We start from the raw sequence: 18,488 nt of genomic DNA on the forward strand, positions 1-18,488 counted from the left end.
CTCACATCATGCATGATGAAAATTCACAGGATGTCTTAATTCCCAAGGATTTGAGGATTTATTTCCTAGAGAGATTTTTTTTCCTTTGCATACATTGTCATGAGACTTACATTAAATCACTGGTGTCCGTGTAATGTGGTAATCAATATTTCAGGAAATACCCTGATCCCTTCAATGTCCTTGCATTTGCTACAGCAGGTATGTTTTACACTTGTCTGCATGTTCCCAGGAAATAGCATCGTTATAAACTCACAGGATAGTTTTGATGTGTTGTTGTAAATATTTCCCCAATGAGATTTGCCATAAATTTGGTCAAGATGGTGCCGTGATGAGTTTCGGCAGATATGGAAAATAACACCAGATTTATTTCATTAGTATATTCAGGAAATATTTATTATTTGGTTCTTGAGCTGAAAAAAAATAGGTTTGAGTTTAGTTCAATTGAATGCCCTTCTATAAAATCACTAGTTATGTGTCCTGATGGAGAACTCTCATTTGCCCACGTCTGTTAATGCTTCTTTTGCCTTGTTTTTAGTCCAAAGAGAGAGAAAAAAAAACCTGTTTCTGATTTTCAGGCAATGTGAGCGTGTGCACTGCAGTGAATTGTCCAATAAAACAGAAACCGGTAATCTCAGACCAATCGGCTTTGTAATTAATCTCTGAATTTATTACACCCAGCAGTTTAACGATGCAGTCCTCCAGTTTTTGGAAAGAAAGCTCAGTAAAGTAACTCTTGTCCGATTTTGTGTTTGAAACGACTACAGATTAAGATGAAGGACAATTCACACCATCCGGGCCAGATGCAAATGTGTTCAAACATTTGGTGAAAGAAAAAAAATCTGAGTACCTCTGGATAGCAGATGCTTGTGCGTTAAAATCGACGAGTCATCAAGAGCTTGATCAATGGCTTTGTAATAAAGACTGATGATTGCCTCACTTCATTTTGTTTGCCCTGCAAAGAGAGAAGCATTTTGGATACTTAGGTTTTAGATTTTATTATACCACTCGGTATGATATAATTCATCCATTTGCTACAGCTAGCACATATTTTAGTATTGACACATCAAGTCGATCCATGATTTGTCTTTGCGGGCCACATGAAATGATGTGTCGGGCCGTATCTGGCCCCTGAGCCTTGAGTTTGACACCCGTGGATTAATTCTTCCCATGTCTTCTTTAATTTTATACTGCAGTGGTCCAATTAGGGTGGAAATTGGAAACAAGCTGCCGCCAATGCAATTGGGCCGTTTTTCATGTGACAAGGTCACACGGTTTCTTTAAAAAGACTTTCTGAGTGTGTTTCGTTAAGCATTGTAAGGATAAGAAGGGTTGCTTGGTTGACTGTTGTATTGGCATTTCGACATATTTACTTGTTCCCTTATGTAATGGAAAAGGGTCATCCAGACTGAGTTATACTGTAGCTTCATATATACCGTATTGGCCCGAATATAAGACGACCCTGATTATAAGACGACCCCCTGTTTTTCAAGACTCAAGTTTGAAAAAAGACTTTTTGAACACCAAATTTAATTTTTATACAGAAAATAATTACAGTACATCTGAAACAAAAATATTATAACAATATATTGGAAAGAAAAAGCCTCATTCAAATCATGCAAAAACTGTCTATCACATCTTATCTGAACATTTAAATATGTAAAGTGCATTCACGTTTGTAAATGAATGCTTCTGGTTTTTCCATTTTCTGTTATCTATTTTCTTATTTTATTTTATTTCTTACCGCTATTTTTATTTTTCTTCTTTGTGCTACCGCTATTTTTATTCTTCGTGACAGGGGTTCGGTTTGACCTGGGGAGTTAAGTTCAGCATTCGCTTAAAAGATATCTGGGGCCATCTAGCGTTGTAAATGGGTATAATGTCTACACCCCAAATGTAAGACGACCCCCACTTTTTCAGTCTTATTGCAATGCAAAAAACACCGTCTTATATTCGGGCCAATACGGTATATATATATATATATATATATATATATATATATATATATATATATATATATATATATATATACGTAGTGTACATTGAATAAGCGTCAAGCGACAAGTGCTTTGCCAGAAGATACCCATTAGTGGCTCCTGAATATTGAAGCTCGCTTGAAGAGAGAGAGAGAGAGAGAGAGAGAGAGAGAGAGAGAGAGAGTGTGTGGCAACAGTTGGCACGAAAAAAGAAGATCTGAACCGCTGCCAGCTTTTGATGCGAGAACCGAGAGCAAAGAGGGGCTCAGTGGTCCGCGCCATTAAAACAGCAAAGCACTGTTTTCCTTGGTGAGAAATTGAGTGTGTCCATGTGTTGGTGTGTGTGTGTCTTTTATTTTCTTCTTAACATCACATTCAATAAATGTCCCCAGCTTGTCAGTGTTCACAAAGGATCTCAGTAACAAACTATAGAAGCTTTTTCCTACTGCAACTTTATGGTTGTGAATACAGATATGGTCATGTTGCGTAATATAACATAGCAAATACAGAAATATTTCCTGTCATGATGTACAGTTGCATTTTAATGCTAAGAACGCAAAGTTAGACCTGTTTTCTTATTCCACTGATATTGTCAAAATGTTGTTTGGAATCTTGGCTTGACTAAAAAAACATGAAAACCAAACATCGAAACACTCGCGTGGTAAAGCAAAGTTCTTTGATGACAACTACTCGGTATCTTTCTGTTATGTTTTAAACCGTCAAATATGTAAATGTTTGCATGACGTTGATGGAAAAAAATGTGCAGATGTTCAGATCAAACTCCGGTGAGATCATTTATCAGGTCGCTTTTTGATGGTCAAAATGACCACAAAGCGACTAGCATTGGTTTCAGTTGGTCAATTAGAATTATTTTTGCATCCTGCGTGGCTAACCAACATATGCTACATACCTGTAAAGCAAAGGAGCATGGAAAATATTCATATTATTCTTTGCAATGAAAGTCCAGATAGTCAGCAGTAGTTGCGTGAGAAGACTCGAAAGACTCAGACTTTCCACATGCTCATGTCTCTCATCACTTTTATTCCGAGCTGTGTGTTTGCTTAGTTGTTTTCACCAACATCGTGTATTATTCAAAACAGAACAAAAGACCTAAATAATCTTGATCTAATGAGGCCACTTGGCAACGTCTCAAGAATCATAATTATAATTAATTCAAATGTTGCATTACATTGTACAACAATTTAAGTCTCCGTTAAGTCGATCATCATTACCAAAATCGTGTTGGATCAGCTGCGCCACAATTTACACACGGTCCGAGCAGGTTTAAATTTACACTGACTTTATGCAACCAAATTGTCATTCCGCGTGTATTTTCAAAACACACCCTCACCTCATGGCGCCTTTATTCTACCGCTTTTTGATTTTATTGCTTTACATTGTGTCCGAGAAGTGTTTTTCTATCATGCTTGACTTTACCACTACATTATCTTAGGTTAGTGACAGACCATAACATGTTTGGACTTCGCTACATATTTGGGTTAATAACACAGTTTGTCTTCAGTTACTGGCTTTGCAACATTTGACATTTGTTTATGATCCATTTAACTGCCTGCTACAGTGTTTATTAACCACAAGCATTTGCTTTAACCACTCCATATGTGCAGGTTTCGGCTGCAGTCAATCAAAGGCTTAAATCTAGCACTCTGTCATGAGCGCATTGACGTTTGCCAGAATAATGCACAGTCAAACACACACGGAATAGCGACAGGAAATTCATTGATAATTTTAGTTCTTCTGCAGCTGAAAGTTCAACAAAAAAAAATCTTAAATCCATCTCTCCCTCCCTCTCTCTTGTCACACTAGGGGACAACAGCAACTTCTCACCATGGGAATTGACAGGAAGAGCTGAAGATGAACGCACATAAACACGTTTTTTTCAAACGGACATACGGTACAGTGCTTTTTTTATTTTTCCCTACTGTATAGCCATACCCAGAGGGGATTGATGTGAAGCGGATATGGACATCACTTGCTTCCTGTCTCAAAGTGAAGACTACACCCATTAACACATTGGACATGACAAGTGAAAGTTTAGACATGACATGCAGTTCGACACGTTTGCATATTATTAGATAACTGTTATTTCTCAAATTATGAATTATGGGGCGGCACGGTGATGCACTGGTTCGGTACCACTTCCGGCCATCCCTGTGTGGAGTTTGCATGTTCCCCCTGTGTGGGTTTTCTCCAAGTACTCCGGTTTCCTCGCACATTCCTTATTTGGGGTTTGGCAAAAGAAAAGTCAGTCCAATCCTACGCAAACATATTTGTTCGGACAATAATAATAAAACGTATTGTAAGCATTTGATACTGAGAGAAAGGATGAATGGAGGTTTACGCCAACAGAAACCTTGGAGGTTCATTGGTCGCTAATGTGCCACGTTCTTAAGACACTGACGTCAGCTTAAAAAGAATGAATCCGAAGTCTAGACACCATTGATTATATCCTGTGGCTGAATGGAATTTTCTAAAACCACATGGGTGGTGATTGTTGCCAACTGTTATCTGTCACGAAAGGCCAGAGGCCGCAAAAAGTAAAAGTGATCTGGGTCTTAACAAGTTTCTTTTGTTGAAATTTCAGTTTTAGATGCATTCAAAAGTGTGAGCGTTAACTTTATTAACATAATTGAAAACTGCTGCTGTGCAACGAATTTCGAAAAAAAGTGTAGCTATTAGCACTATAGCAGATTTTCTGGCGTGATTCTAAACTAAATTATGCAGTGGCATTTGGAGAGGAAATACAAACAAGCAATTATGGTTAAAGGTTTCACAATATTATTTTTGTTTTTCTTGGATGAATCAAAATACTTTTCCGTGTCAGTTAACTGCAAGTTGTGGTATTGAGTCAGAGGAATGTTGAAACACTTCTGTCACTGATGGTCTACTGCGGCATTTAACATCCTGCTGCCCACATTTAAAGCCAAATTAAGCACGGGTGGAAAGGAGAACGGAGAAATTGCTTGGACTGAAGACCAAATACTACGAGGATATATAAATCACAATATGAAAGTCAGTGATGTGTAATCAGCAATGGAAACAGTAGCTGACACACGATGATAAAATAATAATAACTGTGAAGGATCACTAATGATGTTTTTCGTTGATTTTTTAAAAATTTCATTCCCTTATGTTATGGAACTATTTCTTTCAGCATTATTAGTCTTCCTGCAGTTTGTCAACTAGCTCGATTCAAGGCTAGCAGAGAAGGCCTTGCTAGCAATAAATGCTAACCACGTTTATATCAAATTATTGCTCAATTAAGCTTTTCTCCAAAGAATAAATAAACTTATAGTGAATATTTTGTTTTTATTCTAAATCAAATAAGTCCACAGTGTTACCTTTTCATAAAAGTGAACAGAAAAATTGTGAGATTTAAAAGGGTTTGAAGGCTCTTTGCTGTTCTAAACATGAGGCAATTTGAGCTTTTCATTCCAACTTTGGCTGGGTCTCTGTCAGTAAGGGGCCTAAAGAGGCTGCATGGACGCAAGGCTTCTCTGTGTTCTTTTCACGTTTTCCCAGGCACATCCAAAATAAAAGTTCCATGGTGCTTTTGTTGCCGATGGTTGCATAACATCAGCTGGGCTATTTGGTGTTTGGTCACGGAGGTCCACAAGGCTAATGGTAAACATTACATTGCCAATTAAATAAAGCCAAAGCACAAACTTCCTTTTACATTTGCCGGACATAATGGCTGGATCTTTTTTCTCTCCTTCTGAGCAAATTGTAAAATAAAAAAATCATGTAGTGTTGCTATGAACTAGGTTCATTTTATTACTTGAGTCACTCCGACGGCTCGGTGGAGCACTGGGTAGCACGTCCGCCTCACAGTTAGGAGGGTGCGGGTTCGATTCCACCTCCGGCCCTCCCTGTGTGGAGTTTGCATGTTCTCCCCGGGCCCGCGTGGGTTTTCTCCGGGCACTCCGGTTTCCTCCCACATTCCAAAAACATGCTTGGTAGGCCGATTGATCACTCCAAATTGTCCCTAGGTGTGAGTGTGAGTGCGATTGGTTGTCTGTCTCTGTGTGCCCTGCGATTGGCTGGCAACCAGTTCAGGGTGTCCCCCGCCTACTGCCCGATGACGGCTGGGATAGGCTCCAGCACGCCCGCGACCCCCGTGGGGACTAAGCGGTTCAGAAAATGGATGGAGTTACTCCGAGTCACTCATTCAAGTGAGCCAGTGGTTGAGCCAGTTTTTCAGGTTTCTGTCTGATAAAAAGTTATTTTTTTATTACGACTGTCACACACAATTTTTTTTTTTCAATTTACACAATAATTAATCAAGCCTACGACTCTAAACTTACTCCAACTCAAATGTGAAGTAAGTTAAATTACGGTTAATATTATTTTAAAATAAGATAAAAACACAGTTTTGTAAACAAGTCGCAAACAAAATAATTAAAACTAACTTCCGTTGTTGTTGTTTTTTTTTTAAATGTCGTGATCCCCCTGAAAAAGCTTGACCAAGTAGCTAGGTAGAGGGAAGTATTGCTTAGGCCGCTTCCCCCATGTGACCTAACCTCGGATAAGTCTAAGAAGATAAATGACACGAGGTATATATTTAAATATCACAATGTTCGTCTCAAAGGGATTGCCGGAATAGCTCCTTTCGAAATTCCCAAAAGGAGGTCAAACTTGTTTCCCGTTCCTGTATTCTATTAGCTAGCCTAATCTGAAACTCTCTGTGTTACAGTAACAAGCTAGACATACATAGACACACAACATCATTGCTTGCCAGCCTGACACTAACTAATCCTTATCCTCTTTGTTTTGAGCATCATTTAATGTCTTTACAGGTGACTGAGTGACCCCTGCCTGAAGATTAACTAATTTCTTTAACAACTCTGTGCACTGTGTCACATTTATTAGTCATTCTGCCTTCAGATATGCCAGTGTATATTGTGTGTGTGTGTGTGTTTGTACTGAAAAGCACATGATTATTTAGGGAAAATTCCATTACCAACTACATTTATTCTGATTCCATAATGGAAGGCAGATGATGGGAAGTCAGTGCCTCCACAAACTGCGCATGTTTTTCAGCAGCATCTTTACTAAATGGTGTTCTGACTATGACACAGCCATTGCCATTTAAAATACCTAAAATAATAGTACATAAATATTCCTGGGTCTTAATGGCCATCATAAAACATTTACTATTCAGTCAAGTCATATTTTAACAATCATGTAAAAAAATGCTGGGTCGCATATAGCGGACAATCCCCTCAAAAATGCTTCTATCACTTCAGTTTTCAGTTGTAATTACAATGTTCACCACTAGATGGCAAATGTAAATTGATAGCATTCCTGACGTTTAACCTCCACGAAAGAAAGACAAATTTAATCAACAAACTATGGTAACATAAATACCTTTAAATGATAATTTAACGACCTGAATATAGATAAAAATTCAGCACTGGATGTCGCAATGTATGCTGGGATGTGAGCTGTTCACATCTCCAATCCAATCCAATCTCAACAAAAGTACACAAGAACCGTCAACAGTAAAATTTTGGCCCCATTTGATCATTGACGTGCCCATCTCAAGGTCAAGGTCCTGTCAAGGTTAAAATAGAATTATAGAGACAGGATTGCATCAACAATTCTGCTAATATGTCCCGATACATAACCATTTATGAAATTAGTCAAACATGGCTAGAACCAATAAAGCTGAGTCATTAACTGACAATTACTACATTGGAGGAGTAACCCAATGATGTAGCAAAGTTGTGGGTATGTTTGAGTGTCCTGGTAAGTTCTGAGCATTGAGTTAGGGTCATGCCAGTGAGCCTGACAGGCCTCCTCTAGGCAGCTCTCTCTAATAGGTGCTAATTGCATTCCATTCCTTACTGGTCAGTAGCCAAGAGGAATGTGACTGTTATTATGATGAATCCCTGTAGCCTTGGTCGATCAGCACATTCTTCTGCACTCAGTCAAAATACTCCTGCAACACCAAAAGGGGTGACAGGCAGTTATTAAAATTAGTCACCAATAGTCATACAAACTAGTAATAATCATTGATACCAGAACATGAGTAATCAAATATAAATTTCAAAAGGGGTTAAACTGTGGTTTGGTTAGTTGGGTCCATAAAAAGTTGTGATCATTTTATTCGAGTAGACAACAATGACGTTTCTGCACGTAAAGTATTTGGGAATTACTGATTCCAGTTAGTGTGGTGGAATTTAGATGATTTTCAGATTTTTATACGGAGCCCCGTCCAACTCTTTAAGTTTGGGAATGACTACACGCCGAGCATTTGCGTCAAACCATGTCATAAAATGAACACAAATGTTGATCAGTTTTCTAGGTCAAACTGAATCTCCATGAACCTCATGAACTCGTGAGCATTACTTCATGAACTCTTGTAATTGCAATGAAATGAGGTTCTATAAAGTATTGGCTCAGTATTTTTCCCTCTCAAGCCAAACCCATTAAACTTAAAACATTAGTGACTGAAAATCACAGCGCAAAGTTAACAATGTCACAAAATGGAAAACAGGACAATGTTGTGGAAAAAGTTATTCAAATTGGTTTGTCTGTTAGCAACAGTTGGCCCAATGGTCACTGTGCGAGAGGCTGGAATCTTGGAACTAAGTCAAATGAAGATAGTGAGGGAATATTGAAGTCAAACGCAAATACCGCATAGTGTGACACACACAACCAATGAAACGTTAGCAGGCGTCATATTGGTGGGAATTGCCACTTGCGAAATCGTTAAATAGCACACGTTTGTGGTGTGGTTGTGTGTTTTTGTAGACATCATGTACGTTCAACCCTACGGATGAGAAAACATGAGGAAGCTCGTGTGTTAGTGCCAGCCTCTCTCTCTCCATATGAGCATGAAGACCATGACGAGTGAGGAAGCAAATTAACTTCTATCCTTCCTGCCTCCTCTCGACTCATGTACTATATTTGCTTCCCAGTATTGTTTACCACAATGCAGATGACACATAAGGAAGATGGGAGTGTAGCCACTTTGTTTTAAAGCAGTTAAGAAATCATTTCCTATATTGTAAGCCCACTAAGGTACAGGTGTCAAACTCAAGGCCCGGGGGCCAGATTCGGCCCGCCACATCATTTTATGTGGCCCGCAAAATTAAAATCACAAGTGTCAACTCAATGTTTCTTGTTAAAATACCAAAATTATAAATTGTCTTTCCTTCTAATAATAATGAGATATTGCAACATTTTTTTGCTATAATCCCAATTTCAAAATTAATTGAAAAATTCTGTTGTATGTATGGGATAATACCCACACACATTCATTTCTATTTAAGTCATTAATGGCCCCACGTGGGAATCCATAACTCCGATGTGGCCCGCAACAAAAAATGAGTTTGACACCTTTTTGCACTAAGGGGTGTCAAACTCATTTTAGTCGCGGGTCGCATTGAAGCCATAGTTTACCTCATAGAGGGCCATTATGACTGTCAACGTCTTCTATAACTATTACTAGTTTTGGTATCAGAGTCTATTGAAAACTGTATAGCTTAAAAAGATGAATGGTGGTAAAAATTGCTAGTGATATCTCTATTTTTAAAAAGTGAAGACAATTTGTAATTTTAGTAATGACATAAAGTCGATGCAAAATTTGTCTTGGGCCACATAAAATGATGTGGCAGGCCGTATCTGGCCCCCGGGTCTTGAGTTTAACATCTATGTACTGTAAGATGATGTAAAAAGCTCATATAAATTGGTTATATTGGTAGTATTTCTAATGAATCACCATTTCCTTTACTTTTCTGTATTGGTAGTCTGTTCCCACATCTTTTTAGTTTTGAATGAGGATCTCAACACCTGCTGTCTCAGTGGGCGCAGCAGCATGGGGGCACAAGTTTAACGTTAACTGTGCTGTTTTTCCTAAGTCAAAGTGAAGGGAGTCACCTTACTGTTATTATTGTCATATTAGAGGCCCCTCTGAAAGCTGCTGGGAGGTATAGATAAAGAGCTGCACCAACAATGTGTGATCTTTCTTGAACATTGCTGTTTAGCAGATGTGTTAAGTCAAATAAATAGGAGGGAGAGTACATCAAATCCAGATCTCTGTGAGGGAGAGAGCAGCAACAGGTGTTGAACTGCAAAATAGGGAACAGTTCAACAAGTACTTTAATGTTCTGGGAAGAATTGGAAAGTAGAGTACAGTAATCCCTCGTTTATCGCGGATAATTGGTTCGAAAAAGCACCTGCGATAAGTGAAATCCGCGAAGCACGGTCAACAAGAAGTACTGGGCAGGCTAACGAGTTAGCGGAAAGATGCTAATTCGGGATCGCGCTAACACGGGAAAACGGACTTCTAAAGGAATGTAAACGAACATTTGGAGCAATGTTACATTGTCCCAAAGGTTAGACACATGTTTTCTCACCTTATAAATTGTATTTTGACTTTTAAAAGTTTTTTTTAATTTGAAAAATAATCCGCGATGTAGTGAAGCCGCGATAAACGAAACGCGAAGTAGCGAGGGATCACTGTAATTCATTCCTTGAAAGAAAATCAATGAGTGAAAAAATCCAGAGATCTCAGTGCTAAAATGGTACAGATGTTTGTTGTTGTTGTTTTTTGTATTGATGTTTTTGGCACACAAAAATGAAACTACCTGAATATACTTTTTGGCAAAACACCATCAGAGGAGGTCAGTCTAGAGTTACCAGAATATCTTCATGCCAGTGGGAGTGGGGGCTTGGGAACCGGTGACTAGTTTTGTTCTCTACCATTGTTCGTCTTCAGGATGTCCTTCTGGGATGTCACGCAGGAGGTCAGAGGAGAAGTTCTCTGTTACTGTCTGGAGGGAAGCCAGGAAAGCCAGAATTCCTCTGATGTTGGTCAACCATACAGGCTGTTTGTTCTACACGACTAAACAACATTGCACGTATCTGTCTCGCATTGCTATTGAGGACATTTCATTTTATGTTCAACATTGGAAACCATTTTTAGTAGTTTGATTGACTGACAAAAAAAAAAAAAAACCTGAGCATTACTATATTAGGAAAGGTGGAATTTTTTTTTCGCGATGAGCGTAATCCGCGAAGTATGGTCACCAACAAGAAGTACTGGGCAGACTAACGAGTTAGCGTAAAGATGCTAATTCGCGATCGTGCTAACACGAGAAATCAGACTTCTAAAGGTATGTAAACGAACATTTGGAGCAATACTACATTCTCCTAAAGGTTAGACACGTTTCCTCAATTTAGACGTTTTATTTTGACTTTTAAATGTTCTTTTAATTTGGAAAAAAAATCTGCGATGTAGTGAAGCCGCGATAAACGAAACGCGAAGTAGCGAGGGGTCGCCGTATGAGGGATACTGGGCTTTACTTGAAGACATCCAAAAACTTTTCTAGAGCCTCTGACTGATGTTTAATGCCATTTGGGTGGTTTTAATACTTTAAGAATGACTGAGGTCATGTAGTAAGCTAATCATCATGTGAGTCATTAAGGTGACATGAGTCAAGGTGTGGTGGAGCATTAAGCTGTCCATTGAGACAGGACATTGTAATTGTTTGAATAGTGGTGTCAGAGATCACCTCCTATGTTAAGTGAAAGTTATTTCATTTTGTCATAGTGTTATTTGCCTCTCTGACATGAAGAATGTCGTTTGACGTCATCTTCTGTCAAAATGCACACACTGTATTTCTATTGTGTGTAGTTTGGATGACGTCCTACAGTAGCAAATTTAATATATATTTAAATCCTAAATATCTGCTTGGAAACAACATGTGGTCGTTCTACTCTCTGTTCTCAGTTAATGAAGCCTGTCTGCACACAACCATGCAACAACAGAGGGCACAATTTGATTGCATGTTTATTTGTGTGTGTAAAAGTCAAAGTAAAGGTAGTTGAGATGGCAATTACACCGATTAGCTACCCATGACGGCATTTATTTTTCTCATAGGCAAGGCAAAGCGTAATACAGGCAATTTAACAAATAGCAACAAACGCACACACCTCTTTCTTAGCAAACAACCACAACCATATATAACAGTCATTAACTAGTTAAAACAGATAATCTGTCTTGGTGGTCTCCTTCATGCTAGAATATATCTTATCTCTCGTTACACTCAGGTTTCCAGGAAGCTGAAACACCGTATGATCACTATCATCTCAAAAAACAGGCTTCAATCGGACCCAATCCACCTCAACCTCCCGTAGCAACAATAATAGGAGTTGTTCACTTCAAACCCATGAAACAATAATCTGACACTGATAAATTATTTTTTTTGCTCCACTCTCATGCTCCATAGTCACCTGCCCTAAAAAAACACTTGAGGAGTCTCCACCAGCATCATAAGGTCTACTCTAAACACACCCAAGGCGTGCACCCTCAGTTGTTAGATTCCAGGAAATTATTTGTCAAATGAATGTCATGTTTTTAACAATCCGTTTATTTCAATGCCACGAACAATCATTCATTGTTTTCTTTGAAAGTTCAATGCATGCGGTCAGATTTTAATTGAACTGTCAACAGTTTGCCAAGTTCCCCAGTTACTACTTCCTACTTCGACACACTAACCCTAGTTTGAACTCTTGTTTAAAACCTTAACCCCATTTTGAAAACATACTTCGAAACCCTGACCCTAGTTTGAAACCCCATTTCAAAACCCTAACACAAGGTTGAAACCCTACTTTGGAACCTTAAACCTTGCTTGAAACCCTTCTTCAAGACCCTTGCCCTAGTTTGAAACCCCCACCCTAAAATGAAACATTAGTTTGCAACTATACTTCAAAAACCTGACCCTAATTTGAAACCCTACTTTAGGACCCTAGCCCTAGTTTGAAACCCCAACCCTAAAATGAAACCCTAGTTTGAAACTGTACTTTGAAATCCTGACCCTAATTTGAAACCCTACTTTGAGACCCTGACCCTTGTTTGAAACCCTACTTCAAAAACCCAATCCAAGTTTTAAACCCTAGTTCTAAACCTTAACCCTAGTTTGAAACCGTACTTCGAAGCCCTGATCCTAGTTTGACACTCTACTGTGAAACCTTAACTTAATTTAAATTTTCCAAGATGTTTTCTCATGACAGGTTGTTTGTTTAAAAGGCTTAAATCCAATTTTAAATCGAAACAGTCAAGACACATTGAATTATTACTCACTGCAGATAACCTGTTTGGACTGAAAAATTGTCGATGACCACACGGGCTTTTGTTGTTAGCTAATATTCTTGGAAGTGATGAATAACATTTAGAAAAAAAATCCCCAAAGCAAAGATTAAACAATTACTTTTGCGTTTTTTGTAGTCACATGAAATCATTCTTGGAATCAAGACAACCAAAAGCATAGCCTCCAAAAAAAATGACATTAACATTGCATCACCTTTTATGTTTTGTTAGCAATTAACAGCCACAGTTCAAATTATGATAATTGGATGGGTGGATCTTTGAAAATATGTTGTCACCAATCTTGGTGACAACACATGTGACAATCGAAGGCTTATATAATCCAAAAGTAATCTTTTGGAGTTTTGCGCAACATTAATCATTTTCAAGCACGTTTTAATGTCACTTTTCGCCTTTAATTATAAAGTTCCACTCGATTTGTTGTGGAGGAGGACAGAGCTGTCAGTGCCTGTGTAAACACACAGCATGTATGGGTTAATGGTCATATGTCTATTTCCTGTCAGGGATCTCTGGGAATACTTCCTATGTTGACATTGTGTGTGCATTGCGTCTAACTCATTTGGCATTAAGAGGAATAGATGTCACATCCTGCATCCTTTTTTGGATTTTTTTTATTTTTTCAGATCACTAGGAATATTAGCGAGATCAAACACTCCTTGTCTACCTAATTGATTTTGTAAAGCTTTTTCCACAGTGGAAGTCAAAGCCAATCAATGACAAGTACCGTATTTTCCGCACTATAAGGCGCACCGGATTATAAGGCGCACCTTCAGTGAATGGCCCATTTTTAAACTTTGTCCATATATAAGGCGCACCGGATTCTAAGGCGCACCTTCAATGAATGGCCCATTTTTAAACTTTGTCCATATAATATAAGATATATACATTTGGCCCGCGGGCCGGACTTTGGACACGTCTGCTGTAGTGGCTCAGTGTTGGTCCATATATAAGGCGCACCTGATTATAAGGCGCACTGTCGGCTTTTGAGAAAATTGGAGGTTTTTAGGTGCGCCTCATAGTGCGGAAATACAGTATGTTTATTGAATCAGGTTGATGGGGGTCGTCTTTAATAGGAAATTAATTATTTCAGTGTCTCTTAATGAAATTAAAAAAAAGACTAGTGTTTGTTTTATAATAGCTTTTTTGAGTCTCTGACTAATTGCTTGTTTTGTGCTCCAGAGAGAGTAAGAAAGAATAATGTGCTATTTGGTCAAGAGCCACACTTTCACTGTTTTGTGTACATGTTTATTTATCAGAATGACGTATTTATCTCCCTGTGGAAGATTGCTTACGAGAATGTTGAATGACTTGAGGGTTTATCCTGGGTCATGTGTACGTGTCACTGTGACATGGTCATGATATCCCTTTGCACTCTGACGACAATATCTTTCTAAATACCTTCACTCATTAACGGTGTGTTTCCAGTGACGCTCCTCAAGCCCTATCCAACACTCTTCCCTTGAATTCTTCTGGATTCTGTAAAAGTACAAACTTTTCATTCTAAGTTCTGTGGGTGGTTTATTCTATTTGCGTCCAGTATAACAGCCAAATGTTTGTTTTAAACTCAGGGCTCCTCTAATTGACCAGAGTCTTTGTTGTGGTCAAAATGGAGGTTCAGCTATGTCAGGGCTCTTCTACAAATGTCCAGTCTGAAGACTTTTACAATAATCAAGTCTACTGGAGATATAAACATGGATAAGCTTCTCTTGGAGCAAGCAACCATTCAAACTGGATTTAGCACAGATAGTTTTGAAACTTTTTGTCGAGACAAGACAGACGACTCGTACCAAATGCAGTTTTGATTTTTGATCAAATATATGAGCTTCAGATGTTGATTTTGCTGGTCGGTACTGTTTGATCTGATGGATATTATTGTTTTGCTCGCTTTGAGAGGACTGTGGAAGAAGTCTTTTTGCCTTGATCAGTACGGAAGAAGAATCTAGTGGTCAGAATCACAAGTTAAATACCTCTTGAAAAGTTTCTCTGTTGTGGAAAAAAAAAAAAACAGCGGAAAGTTGGGCTGTACAATCCACAGCGTTGGTGAATAGCTCCTCATTATTCAAACCCTGCCAGCACAAGGCTTTGGACTGTGTGCCAATTTTGTTTAGTTTTGTTTTCTTCAGACCAAGTCTTGAAGTCTGCTGGTCAGCTGGTCTTGTTTCTTTGTGTTCAAACTGGGAAACTAATGGTGTTTAGCAAAACACTTAAATTCCTTTCAAGGAGAACAGGAAGACCCTCGTTTGGTTCGAAACAATTTTCAGATTTTTCATTCGGACAACACATTAAAATAACAATGTTTCAAAATACGTATGGAGAATTTTAATTGGCATTGACCAAGAAATCATCCCTACACTCCTAGTGACCCTTCTTATTTTTTTAAACATGGGGGATGCTTTTATTTAGAGGCAGGTGGTGGACTGGAACACAATAAACTGCGAAAGGCAGGAAACTGTAGAGCTTTGTGTATTGCGTAAACAAAGGACAACGTTTGTACGCTGATAGTTTTGTATCAGGAAAAGGATCATAATAATGTCAGAATAAAAAGAACAAACTGGAAACGGAAGAGAAACTGAAGAACTAACGGCACTCAGAACTAATTACAGTGTGAACATCATAAAAACAGAACACAATTGTAAATCCGTTTCAACCAATACTACAAGGACAATATATTTATTGTACAATGAGATTCATGTTATTGATTCATATTTTCCAAATATTCTTGCAAATGCTTCTACAGGTGAAATATTTAATTGGAAACATCGAAACAAAAGGTCACTGACAGTGTAAAGCACGTGTCAAAGTCAAGGCCCGGGGGCCAGATACGGCCCGCCACCTCATTTTATGTGGCCCGCGAAGACAAATTGTGCATCAAATTCATATGTCAATATTTAAATTACTAATTGTTTTCACTTTTAAAAATTAGATCAATTGCTAGCAATTTTTATTACCATTCATATTTTTAAAATATGTTAGTTTTTCTGAGTCTCTGTTTTGAAAACTAGTTATTCATCTAGTCATTCACTATTTTGTTGAGTACCGTACACTATATATAATTTGAGACATTGAGACATTTATTTGGGTTGGCAATTTCAATGGCCCTTCGAAGGAAACCATGACTATGATGCGGCCCTCGACAAAAAACCCTGGTGTCAAGAGATACAAGATTGACTGTACATATTTAACGAACCGATGAAACAGCTTCACAACATGAATGCAACCCAATAACGGCAAAATACTTTATACAAGAATAAAGTTGTAAATGATTTGTCAGCACAATGTCTCTGCAGGAAAGCCAGAGGTCGGCTTAAATGTGTGTGGGAATGTGGATGTAATCATGTAAGAGAGAGGAAACATAAGTTTGTACTCAAAGACCTCAGCCCCACACTGCTGGAGGCCTGAATGCGGTGAACAAAAGAGTAAACTGCCTCAGTGAAAAGACTAATGTGGATGATTTCCACTTTTTATGTACACTTCAATCAGTAACAGTTGCTTTGCAGTAAATGGCAAAATTTGGTATACTGAAATGATGCTGAGAGAGACTGAGAGAGCGAGACAGAGAGACTGTCTGCATGAATAAGCCATCTATTGTGTAAGAAAGTGTAAAATTTACTAGAATAACTGCATCTTTGGAATGGCATCTCCGAATTGTTCCGATAATACCAGATCAGGCAGGTTCAACACAAGTCCAGACCTATGGCTGACTTTGTATTAGCAAATAACCACAATGAATACTTCTTGATACCGCAGCCGTTCCGAGGCATGTTGTATTGACCGAGTTGCGAGGCCTCGGGGCTTTTAAAATGAAAGTGCATTGTAACGGTGAGTCGTCAAATCCGAGCACTGTTAGTAATTTAATATTCGGTCTATGTAGACCTGAAAATGACCATAATTTGTGAAATCACCGTATTTTCCGGATTATAAGGCGCACCTAAAAACCTAAACTTTTCTCAAAAGCCGACAGTGCGCCTTGTATATGGACCAAATTCCTAAATTTAAACTGGCCCGAAGCAATGTGTTATGAAATCAATCATAAGTGGCCCGCTGAAGACTATGAATCATGAACCAAAAAGACTATGGATCATTATTTTGTGATTATAAAGTAATTTGTTGCATCTGAAATTGAAATAAAAAAGGTAAAATGGAGAATGTTTTGATTTGGATTAAATATCTGACATGATGCATTAATGGTGCGCCTTATAGTCCGGTGCGCCTTATATAAGGACAAAGTTTTAAAATGGGCCATTCATTGAAGGTGCGCCTTATAGTCCAGTGCGCCCTATAGTCCGGAAAATACGGTAGTCTTTGCCAAAGATGTCTGCATAAAAACTAAATCCTAATTTATGCCCATCCATCCGTCCGTCCGTCCGTCCGTCCGTCCGTCCGTCCATCCATCCATCCATCCATCCATCCATCCATCCATCCATCCATCCACTATTAGAAATAGGACATTATCACACACACACGCATGCACGCACACACGCACGCACACACACACACACACACACCAAACAGATGGAGCAGTTCTTTGAAAGCCCACACATGCTTAGAAGTGGAATCAAAGTTACTTTTGAGCTTTCTCACCACAAATAAGGGATATTGTGAAAGTTTCAGCTGCAGCTGCGAGATTTTTTTTTTTTTTTTTACTAAGAATTCAAACAAAAATGCATCTGTGCGTTGGTTTGGCATTCCATGCTCAGTCTTTCAGTTTACAGCTGTGTAGCATCTCGCTGACTCAGTCTCGTTGGGCAGAGTCAAGCGAGGCCACACAGAGCAAGAGGCGCAGGTTTCTTGCGTAAAAACCACTGGATGCTGTACTCAGCGTGTGCGAACGTTGCCGCGCACATGAACGAGTATTTTCTGCCGAGTCAGTACTGTTGTCGAGCGTGCAATTGATTGTGCTGCAGCTCTGCCAGCCAAAAGCTGTTAAAAATACCCGGCTCACCCAAATGAGGTGCAATTTGTTTCTCTTCAAGCCAGTAAAGTGGAAAATGTGAAGCAAAGACTTGTATCTCATGAAGGCTGTTTTTGTTGTCTTGCTTGGGAATAGTGGGCATTTGATTTTTGTTGCAATGATATAAAATGTGAAACTGAATGTATTTATCTTCACTTGTTTAAATAATGTATTCCTTTCTTGTTATAAAGCATTGAACCAACATCTGGACTGGAAATGTCAAATGTGCCAAGAACATTTGCCAGGTACTGAAGCAACCATGACATTCACTTTTGTTGTCAATGATGCTTTCCGGACACATCTAATGAATTATTATTATTACAGATTGTGCACTGGTCCACATCTGCATTTGACCTCCTGGCCAAGGATGAAAACAACACAACAAATTCAACTCAAAAGGTTTGAGGAAACAAATTGCAATGATTTGTTT

At 38.7% G+C, this 18,488-nt stretch overlaps 1 protein-coding gene across 1 annotated transcript in view; it reads left to right on the forward strand.

Annotated features, from left to right (window-relative positions):
• The window catches only part of mcm9 (minichromosome maintenance 9 homologous recombination repair factor), a 53,576-nt gene that overhangs the window by 17,350 nt on the left and 17,738 nt on the right, over positions 1-18,488 (forward strand). Inside the window, exons 17-19 of the mRNA XM_068649132.1 lie at positions 3,798-3,885; positions 18,250-18,303; positions 18,383-18,457. The gene's annotated coding sequence lies outside the window, so the exon portion shown is untranslated. The remainder of the gene's footprint in view (positions 1-3,797; positions 3,886-18,249; positions 18,304-18,382; positions 18,458-18,488) is intronic.

Source organism: Syngnathus scovelli, chromosome 20, assembly GCF_024217435.2.
Source record: "Syngnathus scovelli strain Florida chromosome 20, RoL_Ssco_1.2, whole genome shotgun sequence".
NCBI classification, from domain to species: domain Eukaryota; kingdom Metazoa; phylum Chordata; class Actinopteri; order Syngnathiformes; family Syngnathidae; genus Syngnathus; species Syngnathus scovelli.